Below are 12,924 nucleotides of genomic sequence, written 5' to 3'. Positions count from 1 at the left end.
ACCCAAGCAAAGCTAAGTAATCAGTCATAATCTTAATCTCTTACAAAGATATTGAATTGTAGGCTTGCAACTGGCTTTCTCCATGCTAGTCTCCCCTGATCAAATGGATCGGCAAGATCAGCACATGCAGTCACTATGGGATCTAATTAGTAGTGGCAGCGCCAAACCCTTGTGCCAACACATGTCTCTTCAGTAGCTACCAGCTGCTTGTCTTGTATAGGTGTTATAATTGCTAGTTATTGATTTACACAGCAGTCACAACACTGTTCCCCCTTTGTCACAAGTTAAACATTGAACTGAAGGAGGAAGATTAGTGCCAGGAATCTGATTCTACAAAACAACAGTCCAAAAGGTGGTTTGGCTTTATCAAAACTTTTTAAAAAAGAAAAAGTCCAGAATTCACTTCATATTGATAGAAAAGCATTGTTAAACTAATCCTGCTCAATGCCACATGCTTCACTGTGATCTCATCCAACTGATTGTAGAGATGAGGTCCATCTGTTTCAGTTTCCAGTGCAAATGGACAACAGAAACCAACACAAACTAGCTGACTGCTGTAGAGTGTGGAGGCCAAAGATAATTAACTCCTAAGAAGTCCAATGCAGATATACCTTATGAATTGAAACACTTTTGACTCTAGCTTAAGGATGTTTGCACATTTTTAATGGATTTAGTAGACTTTCCAATGAAGAACAGTGAAGGTAACATAAAAAAGAACAAAGCCTGAAGCATACATCCAAATTTCACTGAATTAATCAGAAAAATTATGGTTGGTTGGTTGGTTGGTTGGTTGGTTGGTTGGTTGGTTGGTTGGTTGGTTGGTAGGTAGGTAGGTAGGTAGGTAGGTAGGTAGGTAGGTAGGTAGGTAGGTAGGTAGGTAATCAGACAGTGAGTCAGTCACTCACTTTGGTGGCTTTAACCTGTTGTAAATTCTCCATCCCCACATTTGCCAAAGGGAATACAAATTTTATCATGTTCTCTAGTTCTGCAAATAATCTGTCTGTATTATAAAACATTTGCTCCCCCATGCCCCGAAATGAAGACAACAATTCTTTGGATTTAAATATGGGCCACACTTTATTAAACCAATTCCAATTCAACCAATAAGCCAATTCCAAAATTGAGGGGGCCTGCAGTGGTGCGGGGAAATAACTGCATGGCATCCAATAATTCCTTATCAGTCAATGGGCGAGTCCCAGGCCCCAGGTTCCAGCTGTCTTAACGACCGGAGAAACCTGTCAGGCCTCAATTAAACACCCTGGACCTCGAGCCATCTGTATTTGATGACTGTCGGTCCAAAAGTGGCCCAGCGCATCAGCCGCCTCTGGCCCTGTAATCACACAATCCGCAGAGCTGTAAGGACCGGCGCGCTCTTGGCTTTATCATAATTATAAAAGGGACACACCGAGACAACCAGTTATTCCCACACTACCCACCAGTGTGACTGAGGATGAAACCATCATCAAATGCCAACAACCCTTTTCCAGTGTGGGATAGGCGAAAAATCCCCCCATCCAAAAGCCAATCAGGATAGAGGTCAAAAATTCCTAACCGGTCCCAAAAAGGCGACCCAAAAAACACACTAGAAAGAGGGTGGGCGGGTGGGTGCCAAAAGCGAAAGAGTGCAAGCAACGGGCCAGTGCCTCCTTATATCGCCGTCGGCCCATGCCCCAAATCACAAGGCCCATTTGCTTGCCTCTTCCAGAGGCAGGGGAGCAAACCAGCTGCGCAGATCGAGGGCACAACCGTGCCCCTCCTGTGCACGTAACCTTTTAAAAGAGAAATTATAACTAATGCATAAGTGGTTTTCATTCTCCTAAACAGATATACTCCTGAAAAATATCATCCTAGCAATCTGGGTAATTACGAGAAAGCAGGGACTCCAAGGTCAGAAAGGTTTCCAATGTGCAATGAGTGAGTTAAAGCGAGAGCAGCAGAATATGAGTCACACAGTGTTGATGCTACTCAACAACAGATGTAGCACTGTTCTATTTCAGTTAATGGGGAGAGGTCTTTGGTAGGTTGTTTAGCAACAAAAGAGAAACAAGACTAATGCATATTATTTTTGTAGTAGGTAGCAGTAACTACTGAAATAAGACACAGCATGTTAACAATACATTGTTGTCCTTTAGATGCCAGGTTAATATATTTGTGCTCTCTCAGGCATGAATTAAATTATTGTTTTTTAGATCTCATGGGAAAGGACACTGTGTATTAAATACTGTAATAGAGTCATCTGTTCTGCTGCTGAAATAGGTCTCAGGTTGTGAGAAATTGAGAAAAATTGTGTCATGTGTTGCATTTTAACTTTGCAGTTGTGTTTTATTGTAATTTGTAAGTAACAACCCTGTGATATATTTAAAAGAAGGGTAGTGTGCAAATACTCTAACCAAATAATGGTCAGAATCCATAGGTTATTTAACCAGTAATCCTACTAGTTGTTGATAAGTTTCATTGGCATAAATCATAGCTGCAAATTGCCACTTGTTAATGAATTGCTATTTGTATTTCTTGTTACACGTCAGGTGACATGTCTGGTGCTTAATGAGGAGTACAAGCATGGACTTATTAACTGGCAGGTTCTTTGAAGAGATGGACACAAACCAGACCATGAACCAGAAAAACCAATGAACTGGCCTGGTTCATGGTTCGGTTTGGGCATCCCATTTTGTGAAAGCAAAATGAAGCACTGAATTTTTTTCTGCTTGATGCTTCATTTTGCTGTGGCAAAACGGGATGCCCTCCTGCTCCCTTCCTGCTGCACCTGTCTCCTCCCTATCTGGTCATAACTCCTCCTCCACCACCACCACCACCACTACAGCCACCCTTAAAGACAGTGGGCCTGGCTTCCCTTCCAGGAGCCTTCCCTTCCTCTGCCTCTGCTCATGCCCCTCCCATCCAGCTGACACAAGGATGCATGTGCAGAGGTAGCAGCTGGCTCTGGGAATCCAGGCCCATTTGCGCTCCACCCAGCTGATAGGTGGGCACACATGCAGAGGCACTGGGCCCAGATTTGGAGCCAGATGCTGCCTCTGCATGTGCCCACTGCTCAGCTGATATGTAGCTGCATACACAGAGGCAGCAGGCCCAGCTCCTGACAGGACCACAAACCAACACAAACCACAATTTTTCAGGTTCATGCCCATCTCTAGTTCTTTGCAATTTCCGTACTATAAATTTCACATTTTTTCATTTGGGAATTCTAATTTCTTCGCAGACACGTTACAACCACCTAAATGTGATGCCCCTGGAAGAAACAGTACACTAGAGGGTTTCCAACTGCCAAACCAGCAGTTTGTGCCCATCTTTACTTTCAATTTTAGCTAGGCCTTGTTCCTCCCAAGCTCCCCAATAGTACAAGTTGCAGAAACAGGATGTTTGGGTGGATCTAAGACTAGCTAAGTCCCAAAGCTTTCTAATTTAGGCCTGACTTTTAGGTGCAACTCATTTAGATGGTTATAAGGTGCCTGCAAAGTAAACAGACCTCTCAGAATGGAGAATTATGGTATTTTTAGTAGAAAAATCACATTTCTAGTGATATATGCCAATGCACATGCTATCATAAATAATCAGTAGGATTTTGGTGAATAACTATGTTTTTTAAATTCCTTTCAGTTATTTGTAATCTGTGGGATACAGGTATATGGAGCAGTGGGTGTACATGTTATTACAAATAGTACAGGACAACGATGGAAATTAAGAAATCAGAAATACTTCAGATTGGCAGAGTTTATTTCCTAACATAAAAGCCATCTTCATTAGGGCTGTGTGAATAAGCAACATCAAGTGTTGATATTCCCAGCTTCATACTTCTATATGTACCTTTTTGAATGTCTGAATGTTTGTGTCCTTTTTTGAAATGTGTTTTTCTGTCAGTGGCTAGAACATGTTTGTATAGATTTATGTGTGTATTTTCTAAATGTACACATTTAATAAATGTCTGATTTTCAGTTGACAAATTAGATTGCAAGTTTTAAAATGTATAGATTTCCAGTTGGAAATTGGATGCAAGTCTGTGTTCAGCTTCAAGAATTGTGAATTGGACAGTTGCCGTCAAAAGTGAATTGGGTTGTATTTCTCATGCACTTATCATTGTTCTTTCCCCCTTGATATTCCAAGATTAGGAAGGTTTTACTGAAGTGGTGTCTCACAAGCATGTGATGCCTTTTCCTATGGGATATGTTCTCCCATAGTTCCTTGAGTTGTTTTCTAGCGTCCTGATTAATTTCTATGTTTTGCCTACTAACTGGTGTTTTCAAGGCGTGAGTAAACTTAACTCTCTCTGCCTGAAGTTTGCATCTTTGTCATGGTTGGGGTCGTATGCTGGTTGGAAATGGACCAAGCCATCAAGACCTTTGTATCAATTAAGATAGAAAGAGTAATTACTAAACTCCTTTCTATTAGTTTAGGATGTCTCAACGTAACACAGCATGTTAATGAAGACTTTCTAAATCTTGGGAGATTTTTTACCTCCAGCCCAGAATGACACAAAGAGATGTTTTTACCCTCTCAAAGCATATGTAAATCAGTTTAAAATATCTCCTAAGCATTTCTCTCCGAGAAGCTGAGTGCACGAAAATATGATAAGTGCAAAAGGCTTAGTTGACTGTTAAGAAAGATGCCAACAACATCATTAGTCCTCACATTCTTAAATAAAGCAACTGTTGTGCTTGCTTTGAGCAATGTATGGGCTTCACACGATTCACAAATTGCGCCCTTTTATATGAGAAGTTGATAATATTTTGCACAAATTAAAATGTTATTCTTTCCACAGGGACAACTCCTCTCAAAATCCCCAGGAAATGTCTTGGTATCCTCACCAGAAAGGAAAAGATCATTGTACATCCTCATCTGTGGGGACAAAACAAGCAGAGTATTGCATCCCTAGCATTAATAATACAATGTCATTGTCTAGTCCAGTTCAGTTTGCTTAACTATGTGCAAAGCCACTACAGATCTCCTGCCATGTTTCTTTTTATGATAGTGAATCCTTACTGTGTCAACTCTAAATGCTTCCTCTGTCTCTGTGTGTTTCATTTTACACTCACTTCTGTCTTACAAACAATTAGCTTTTTAAAATGAGAGCTGAACAACTAAAGTCTTATTTTCCTATTAGCTGACTGAAAAGCTCAATTCCTGTCATCAGGTTCAAATTTATTTTACAGGGACTCACCATTTTCTGAGGCATACTCCTTAACTTTATCTTGAGATTATTCACATGACGATTCTGTAGGCCAGCAAACTGGGTCACAAAAGGCTGTTGTAGAGGAACTGTCAAAATTAAAAATATGATAAGCAAAGCACATTAAGAGCCTGAGAGCGGTGTCCTTATTATAGGAGGGAACGTATGAAATAGAAACATAATTCTTAAGTGGGGAGAGGTGGCTATGACACCTAAAAAGAAGCGACATAAGATGCTGTGATACTGAGTTATGACAGCATTACTAAAAAGCTGGGATTAAGATATTTACATACTGCCAAGTAATAACACTAAGGATTATAGGACAGAGAAAGTTCACTTGAACTGTACATGCACACTTCAGAAAACTACTGTAGGAGAAACCTCTGACAGTTCTAGAGTGCACGGTGGGGAATCATGACTAAAAACAAAACCTGTGTTTAAGAGAAATTTCCCATATATTTGACACATGGCATCCACATCAAAGAAAGCCATAAGAGTGAAATAGTTCAAGGATGCTTTAAAGCAATTATTTTCATTTAAAGAAAGAACAAAAGAAGAGCTCTAATCCATTTCAGAGATTACTCCCCTCCTCTTCAAAATAAAAGCATCTGACACAATTAAAACCTACATTATTTTCCCTGTGGAGTTTTATTCTTATTAATTGGGTACAAAATCTTGTTTAACAGATGTTTAATTTGATACCTGGACACAGACTAATACTACAGAGTCATAGTGAATAAGTTTATTCAGAGTTACTTACTGTGACGGACAGCTCTCAGATCACTCCTGTCAGTCAAGTCAGAGCTCTGGTGTGGGAGCCTATGACATGACAGGAGGGGCGGAACCAAGAAAAAAAAAAAGGAGACAAAAAGACAGTTAATGACAGTTTAAGGCAGTTAGGGCCGTGGTTGTGTTAGAGAGAAGAGAAATAGAGAGATAGATTGAAAGAGATAGGAATAGGACAAGTCTTGGAAAGTTTGGGTGGTTAATAATTGAGCATATCTCAAATCAAAAGAACATATATTGAATTAATAAAATAAGACCAGTTTTGATTTCCATGTATGATTGAACTGTTATCCTATAAATAAATCTTGTTAATATTGCCAGCTGTGACTCATTATTAAAATGTGGTAGATTGAGGAAAATTCTCTGGTGGCAGCGTATAAAAGGTGAAATTTGTAAGTAGTTAAAAGGGGGCAAGGATGAGGTTTTGAACTTTACAATTTAAGACAACACATGCTATTTGATTCACATTTGATTCACATGTACTTAGCAGTCATAATCAGCATTTTACACAAGTGGTCATGCTTTGTACCTGTAATTGAAATATGATTTCTTACTATTTCCTTACTATAATGATATTCTATATGCATGCATTTTCTATAGTCAATGTGTTAGCACCCAATTTTAGGTTTCAGTTGGTTTCAGTTCTCCGGCAGGGAATAACAGATAAAGACAGTGCATCAATCAGACTATATGTGAGTCAATTTTATTAAACATATAGCTGGATCTCATCTTAAAAGGCAGATCGGGGCCCCATCATGCATGTGGTACAGCATTTTGTAAGATTCTTACACAAAATACGATAAGCACAGCATCCCCTTATTGGTCTCCTGAACCTTATAGGTGCCTGTTAGATCATCCTATTGGCCATGGTAGATGCAAGAAAAATATCCAAATTTCATCCCAAGGTTAGTGGCTGCCAAGTTTGTGAATGTGTGAACCATTGTGCAGCTTATCTTTAAATATGTTAATGACTTACAGTCTTTGCCTGAAGCGCTGTGAGTTGGTCTTGAATGGGGTGGTTCTCACAAAGCTGTGTGATAATGTAGGAATGTTTCTGTGAGCACCAAGCAGGAAGGGCCAGGAGATTCAATACTTTGAGATGAAATGAGGATACAAAATACATTGACTATAGAGAATGCATATAAAGTACAGATACAAAAATGCATATAGAATATCATTATAGTAAGGAAATAGTAGGAAATCATATTTGCCCCCCATCAAATGTATTTTGTATCCTCATTCCTGACCCCTCCCACTTGGCGTTCACAGAAACATTCCTACATTATCACACCGCTGTTAAACTGAAACAACTTTAAACTGACACAGCTTTGTGAGAACCCCCCCCCCCATTCAAGGGCAACTCACTCAGAATAACTCCTTTTCACAGCGCTTCAGGCAAAGACTGTAACATACTGTAACTCAGATGGCTCATAATCTGTCATTAACATATTTAAAGATAAGCTGCACAATGGGTTGCACAAATTTACAAACTTGGCAGCCACTAACCCACAGAACCAAAGGGGTGCTTGGGATACAATTTGGATATTTTTCTTACATCTATCACAGCCAATAGGATGACCCAACAGGCGCCCATAGGGTTCAGGAGACCAACAGGGGGATGCTGTGCTTTATTGTCCTTTGTAAGAAATTTATAATATGCTTTACTAATGCATGATGAGGGTTCCCGATCCACCTTTTTAGGAACGAGGCCCAGCGATATGTTTTTAAATAAATTTGACTTACATATAGACTGAATCAATGCACTGTCTTTATCTGTTATTTCCTGCAGGAGAATTGGAACCAAAATTGGGTGCTAACAGTAGCTGCTAGGCATCCTTCAGTCTCGAAAGACTATGGTGACATGATCTGTATGGAGGACTTGGAACAGCATCTAGTGTGGCTGAAGAGGCCAATTCGAGAGTGACAATCTCTTCAACACTGAAGACAAATCCAATCTGTCCCCTGTCCAGCTCCCTGGTTTTGCTGCTTTTGTGACTTCCTCTTTGCCTCTCCATTTTTACAACCAGACACAGAATCCCCTCACAAGGATGATTATGATGAGTCTGGTTACCTGAGAAAAGTTGAGAAGTTAAAAAGTTAGCTAAGAGCAATGATCCAAGTGGAATGTAATTCATGCATGTATCACTATAGCCAGTTCAGAAATCTCAAGGAATGGGCACAGCTTGCATACCAGATTTAATTGTGCAAAAGCGGTCCTGGCCACTGCTGTCATCTGTGCATTCAAACTTAGGGTTATGTCCAGGAGCATGACCAAGCTGTGGACCTGATGTTTGAAGGGGAGTGTAACCCCCTCCCCCAGTACAGTCTGAATCCCTATTCCCTGATTTGCCTTATGACCGACGAGGAACACCTCTGTCTTATCTAGATTAATATTCAGTTTTTCAGTCCTCCTCCTGTCCATTACTGACAACAGACATTAGTCTAAGCACAGAACAGCTTCCTTGGAATCAAATGGAAAAGAGAGATAGAGTTGGATGTCATCAGCATACTGATGGCACAAAACCCCCAAACTTTGGACAACCTTCCTAAATAGTTTCACGTAGCTGTTAAATAACATAAGGGACAGGACTGAGCCCTCTGGGACATGACAAACCAATAGCCAGGGTGTTAACCATGATACCCCCAATACCACTTTCTGCATTGAGCTTTACAGGAAGGATCAGAACCACTGTAAGAAGTACATCCAAGACCCATTCCAGAAAGGTACCCTAGCAGTAGATCATGGTCAATGATATCAAAAACCACCAAGAGGTCCAGCAGAACTCTCCATGTTCAGCTCAGACATTACTCATCCACCAAGGTGACCAAAGCTGTTTCTGTTCTGTATCTAGGCCTGAAGCCAGACTGAGATGGAACTAGATAATGAGCTTCATCCAAGAACCTCTGGAGCAGAGACCAAAAATAGAATATAATAAACGACCTGATAATTATCCAATACACTGGGTTTCAATGAAGGCTGTTTTAAAAATATCTTACTACTTTCTCCTTTAGGCATTATGGTGCCTTGCTTTGTCTCAAAGAGGTATTGACCACTCCCCTAACTCACTCAATCAGTTCTCCTCTGACTGCTTTTATAATCCCGGAAGGGCAAGGTTCCAGAATACATGTAGTAGCTTTCACCTCCCCAAAGATCCTGTCCATGTCATCAGGTTGAACCAACTGAAATTTATCCATTATAGCGGGAGAAGCAGGGAACAAAGTTACATCCATACTAATACATTCAGCATTATGTCAGTGTTATACCACAGAACTCACTTAGAATCATTGACCTCTAAGATGCTATGTTGGAGCAGATTTGGGAGGCTTTCTCTGCAAAGTGCCGTGCAACATCTTCATAATGGATCATTGAGTGGCCAGCATCCTTCTCTTGTGGCCATCTGTGCAACAGATGTTATTATTACGTTTGGTTGTGTTTGCTGCTCAGAGTAGTAGCTCATCCACAATTCGTCAATCAACCAAGAAGCTAGTTTGGCTGCATTTTGTGGGAGAGGACATATAGGAGCAATTGTGTCAATAGCCCTGACCATTTCCCCATGCCAGAGTTCAACCAAAGCCTGGACAGAATCACCTGCCAAGACAGCAGGAAAATCCCCAGGAGCTGTCAGGACCATGAGACCAATATTTTCAGTGTTCCTATTTTCTCACGTTAGTTTTAATCTTTATTATGATGCAATTTTGAGGATACTCAGTGTGCTGCCTGGACAAATCAATTGACTAGGACTCAGGAGGCTTGGCTTCAAATCCCCACTCAGCCATGGAAAGGCTTCAGGGGATAGTATGCAGGGTAGTAAAACCACTGTTTAAATATCTTATTTCAAAATCCCTATTAGAATAACTATAAGTTGCATGTGCCTTGACAGCAGATGATGTATACAGATAACATAACTTTAGTCATTACAATTTGGAAACCAAGGCTGTGCAGTGGATTGATCATTAGACTAGAACCCAGAAGATGTGACTTGGTGGCAGTTAACACAATATTAGTCTTCATTCTGGATGTCACTTCAGTTCATTGTTTCAGTTTCTGTTATCAAAATGCAGCTGGCGCTTACACTTTGAGTTAAAGTAGGAATATTGCCACACAGCAAGGCAAACCATTTGTCCATCTACTTAGTACTGTATACATTCTGGCAGGTAACTATGGTCCACAGTTTCAGAGATGCTGTGGATATTTTTTTTACATGCAAATTATGTTACTGTCACCTTCCATGATTTTCAAATATATGCCATGTCCTTCCTTTTCAATAAGACCTCTTCATAGCCATTTTAATTGAAGCTTTAATGGTCTCTGAACTGAGAAGGCCCCTTGTCCTCTTATTTTATCATATAAAATAATGGTGCTGTAGGGCACCACTGTAGGGCAAAGAGACACACATCACACATCACTTGGAATCCAAGCTGAAGGACGTTTTTTGAAGGGACTTCAAGAATTAGGGAAGACATGTCTAAGGTCTCTACTCTTAACCACACCCCATGGACAGAGCTGACAGACACTAAGAAAAAATATTACAGCCAGTGTCTTCCCTTTGTGCCCTCAAAGGTGCTACATGCCCTTCAAACACAGTACGTCAGGGATCACCTGCTGAGACAGATCACCAGCACAATGACCCCAGTTCAGCTTTCACAACTAAGAAGTGACCTTTCTGAATAGACGTGTTCTTTCTTTCTTTGCAGTGTGTCTTATCATGCAGTTTTCTTCCATCCCGTGGTTCCTTAGAAAAGAAAAGGGGGAAGAAAAGTCATCCCTGGCTCTAACTGACACTACTAAGCCATAGCCAGCAGACTAATAAGTCATGAACCAGGAGGCTTAACTTCCTTCTTTTCAAGAAAATGTCAACATATTGCCAAGTGAAAAGGCAGGAGGAATCGGTCTGAACAAAAAAAGAAAAGAAAGAAAGAAAAAGAAAGAAATATTATCTATGAATTTTTTTCTTTTCTTTCCATTTTGTATTCAGAATGAAAGAATATTAGCAATTTTCTGTATAAAATCTGAATAATGGGTAGTGTGCAGCCTAGAGTAGTCCACCACGACTAGATAGGCGGGATATAAATTAAATAAATAATAATAATAATAATCACATGTGTAGAGATTTATTTATTCCTACTCTCAAGATCTGGGTGAAACAAACTGACAGATATAAGGAAGAATGAACGACATTAGCATTCAAGTAAAGTTCTGGTTATAGCTCAGATTCTCATTCACCAGCAATCTCTCCAATCCTGAGCTTTTAAAATTTTCATTCAAGCAGACATTGAACACCAAAATTCTGATAACTGAATGTACTTCCTGAGAAAGGCACCAGTTAAATTTCTGCTTGTCATCACATGTAAGGTTAGTTCATGAATGCTTCACAGAAAAAGAAAATGGATCATCACTTTTCATGTGAATTGCTCTAGATTTAATTACTAACGGTAAAAATCAAAGCCAGTTACTTGTTTTAATAGATGTTGGCAAGAGAACTAAACATGCAGGCAAACATTTTTAATTGAAAACAGTGGAATTATAAAGTTTATTTGGGCTGGAATCTAGTCCTAATGTTGAATCATGTGTAGGTTATAAGCATATTTTCAAAAAGAAAATGGAAATCAAAAATACAAATCTAAATTTAGTGAAAAACACAGAGTGCCATCTGTGTATTGTATTTGTGAAATGAGAGGCAGATCAGAGATGTTTATTGTTGGGAAATACCTAGAGTATGGAAAAAGTTGTTTTGGGTTTGCACCTCCCCAAATCTCCAAATTAACAGACTGAGGGCCTGATCACACCTGGCAAAAGAATCACAGTTACATTAAATTATGGTCATTTTTAGAATGTTTCATAAACTTCTAAGCACACAACACACAGCCAAGATCAACTCATTTTCCTGAGTAGTGGTTTATTTCAAGGTGATTTCCCTCTCACTGGGATGGTTTTATTTTGTGCCAAAGAAGAATCATTTCATTCCTTATACAGTGTGCCTCGCAAGATGAACGCCTCGCAGGATGAAAAAACTGCAACACGACTGTTTTTTTTATTGCTATGGTGCCTCACAAGATGGCCTCTTCTATGGCCGTGCTTCGCAAGATGATTTTTTTTTTCCGAGACCAATGCCTCGCAAGATAAAAAAAATTCATTTGTCTTGCGAGGTTCCCATAGGAATGTATTGCTTTTCGCAAGATGATTTTTTCGCAAGACAGCTCTACTCGCAGAACAAATTACATTCGTCTTGCGAGGCACCACTGTAGTTTCAGCCTTTTAAATCTGTTGTTGATTAATTTCCTTTACAAAGGATTCAGGTTTCTGAGCACTGTGGCTACTTCATGGCCAATGTGCTTCTATTATTTTTATTATTATTATTTTAAATAGGTATGTTGATGAATCAATATTAGGATTGGCTGGTGCTAGTGGTGCTGCTGCTACAGCTGTGGCAAAAAAGAAAAGAAAAGAAAGAAAGAAAGAAAGAAAGGGTACATTGCTCAGAAGGAGTCAGCCTTCCCCCTTCCCCTGCAGGTGAAAGAGGGCTTCAGATTTCCTGCTTTGAAGGAGTGTTACATTTCTTTAACCCTGCTCTTCACAATGCTTTGCAAGTCTTTCAGAACACACTTTTTCCTCCTGATGCAAAAGGGAAAAGATATGCAAGAAGGAGGGAAGGGAAAAGGGGAGGAGGAGGAAAGAAGCCACATGGTGTTGTATTACTGTATTGATATACCAGCTTTGGGGGGTGATTGTCCCAAGAAACAGTAGAGAAAATGAATTGATACAAATTAAAGTGCAGTGTAGCCTGCTATAACAGTTCAAATAGAAAGAAATGAATTGATACAGTTAAAAACAATGTGAATATTGGTTGTTGTGGGTTTTTCAGGCTCTTTGGCCATGTTCTGAAAGTTGCCACAGAGACTGACAAAACGTTAGGAAGAACAACCTTCAGAACACAGCCAAAGAGCCCGAAAAACCC

General features: G+C 39.8%; 1 long non-coding RNA gene across 1 annotated transcript in view; it reads right to left on the bottom strand.

The window, feature by feature from the left end:
* LOC140707591 (uncharacterized) overlaps nt 1-12,647 on the bottom strand; it is a 53,412-nt gene extending 40,765 nt beyond the window's left edge. Inside the window, exons 1-2 of the long non-coding RNA XR_012087738.2 lie at nt 5,943-12,647; nt 5,174-5,271 (exon numbers count right to left, since the gene is read on the bottom strand). This is a non-coding gene — a long non-coding RNA (uncharacterized LOC140707591). The remainder of the gene's footprint in view (nt 1-5,173; nt 5,272-5,942) is intronic.
* Nucleotides 12,648-12,924: the final 277 nt, after the last annotated feature.

Source organism: Pogona vitticeps, chromosome 5, assembly GCF_051106095.1.
Source record: "Pogona vitticeps strain Pit_001003342236 chromosome 5, PviZW2.1, whole genome shotgun sequence".
Taxonomy (NCBI): Eukaryota; Metazoa; Chordata; class Lepidosauria; order Squamata; family Agamidae; genus Pogona; species Pogona vitticeps.
Note: the sequence above shows the minus strand (reverse complement) of the source record. Positions and strands in the feature narration are given on the sequence as shown.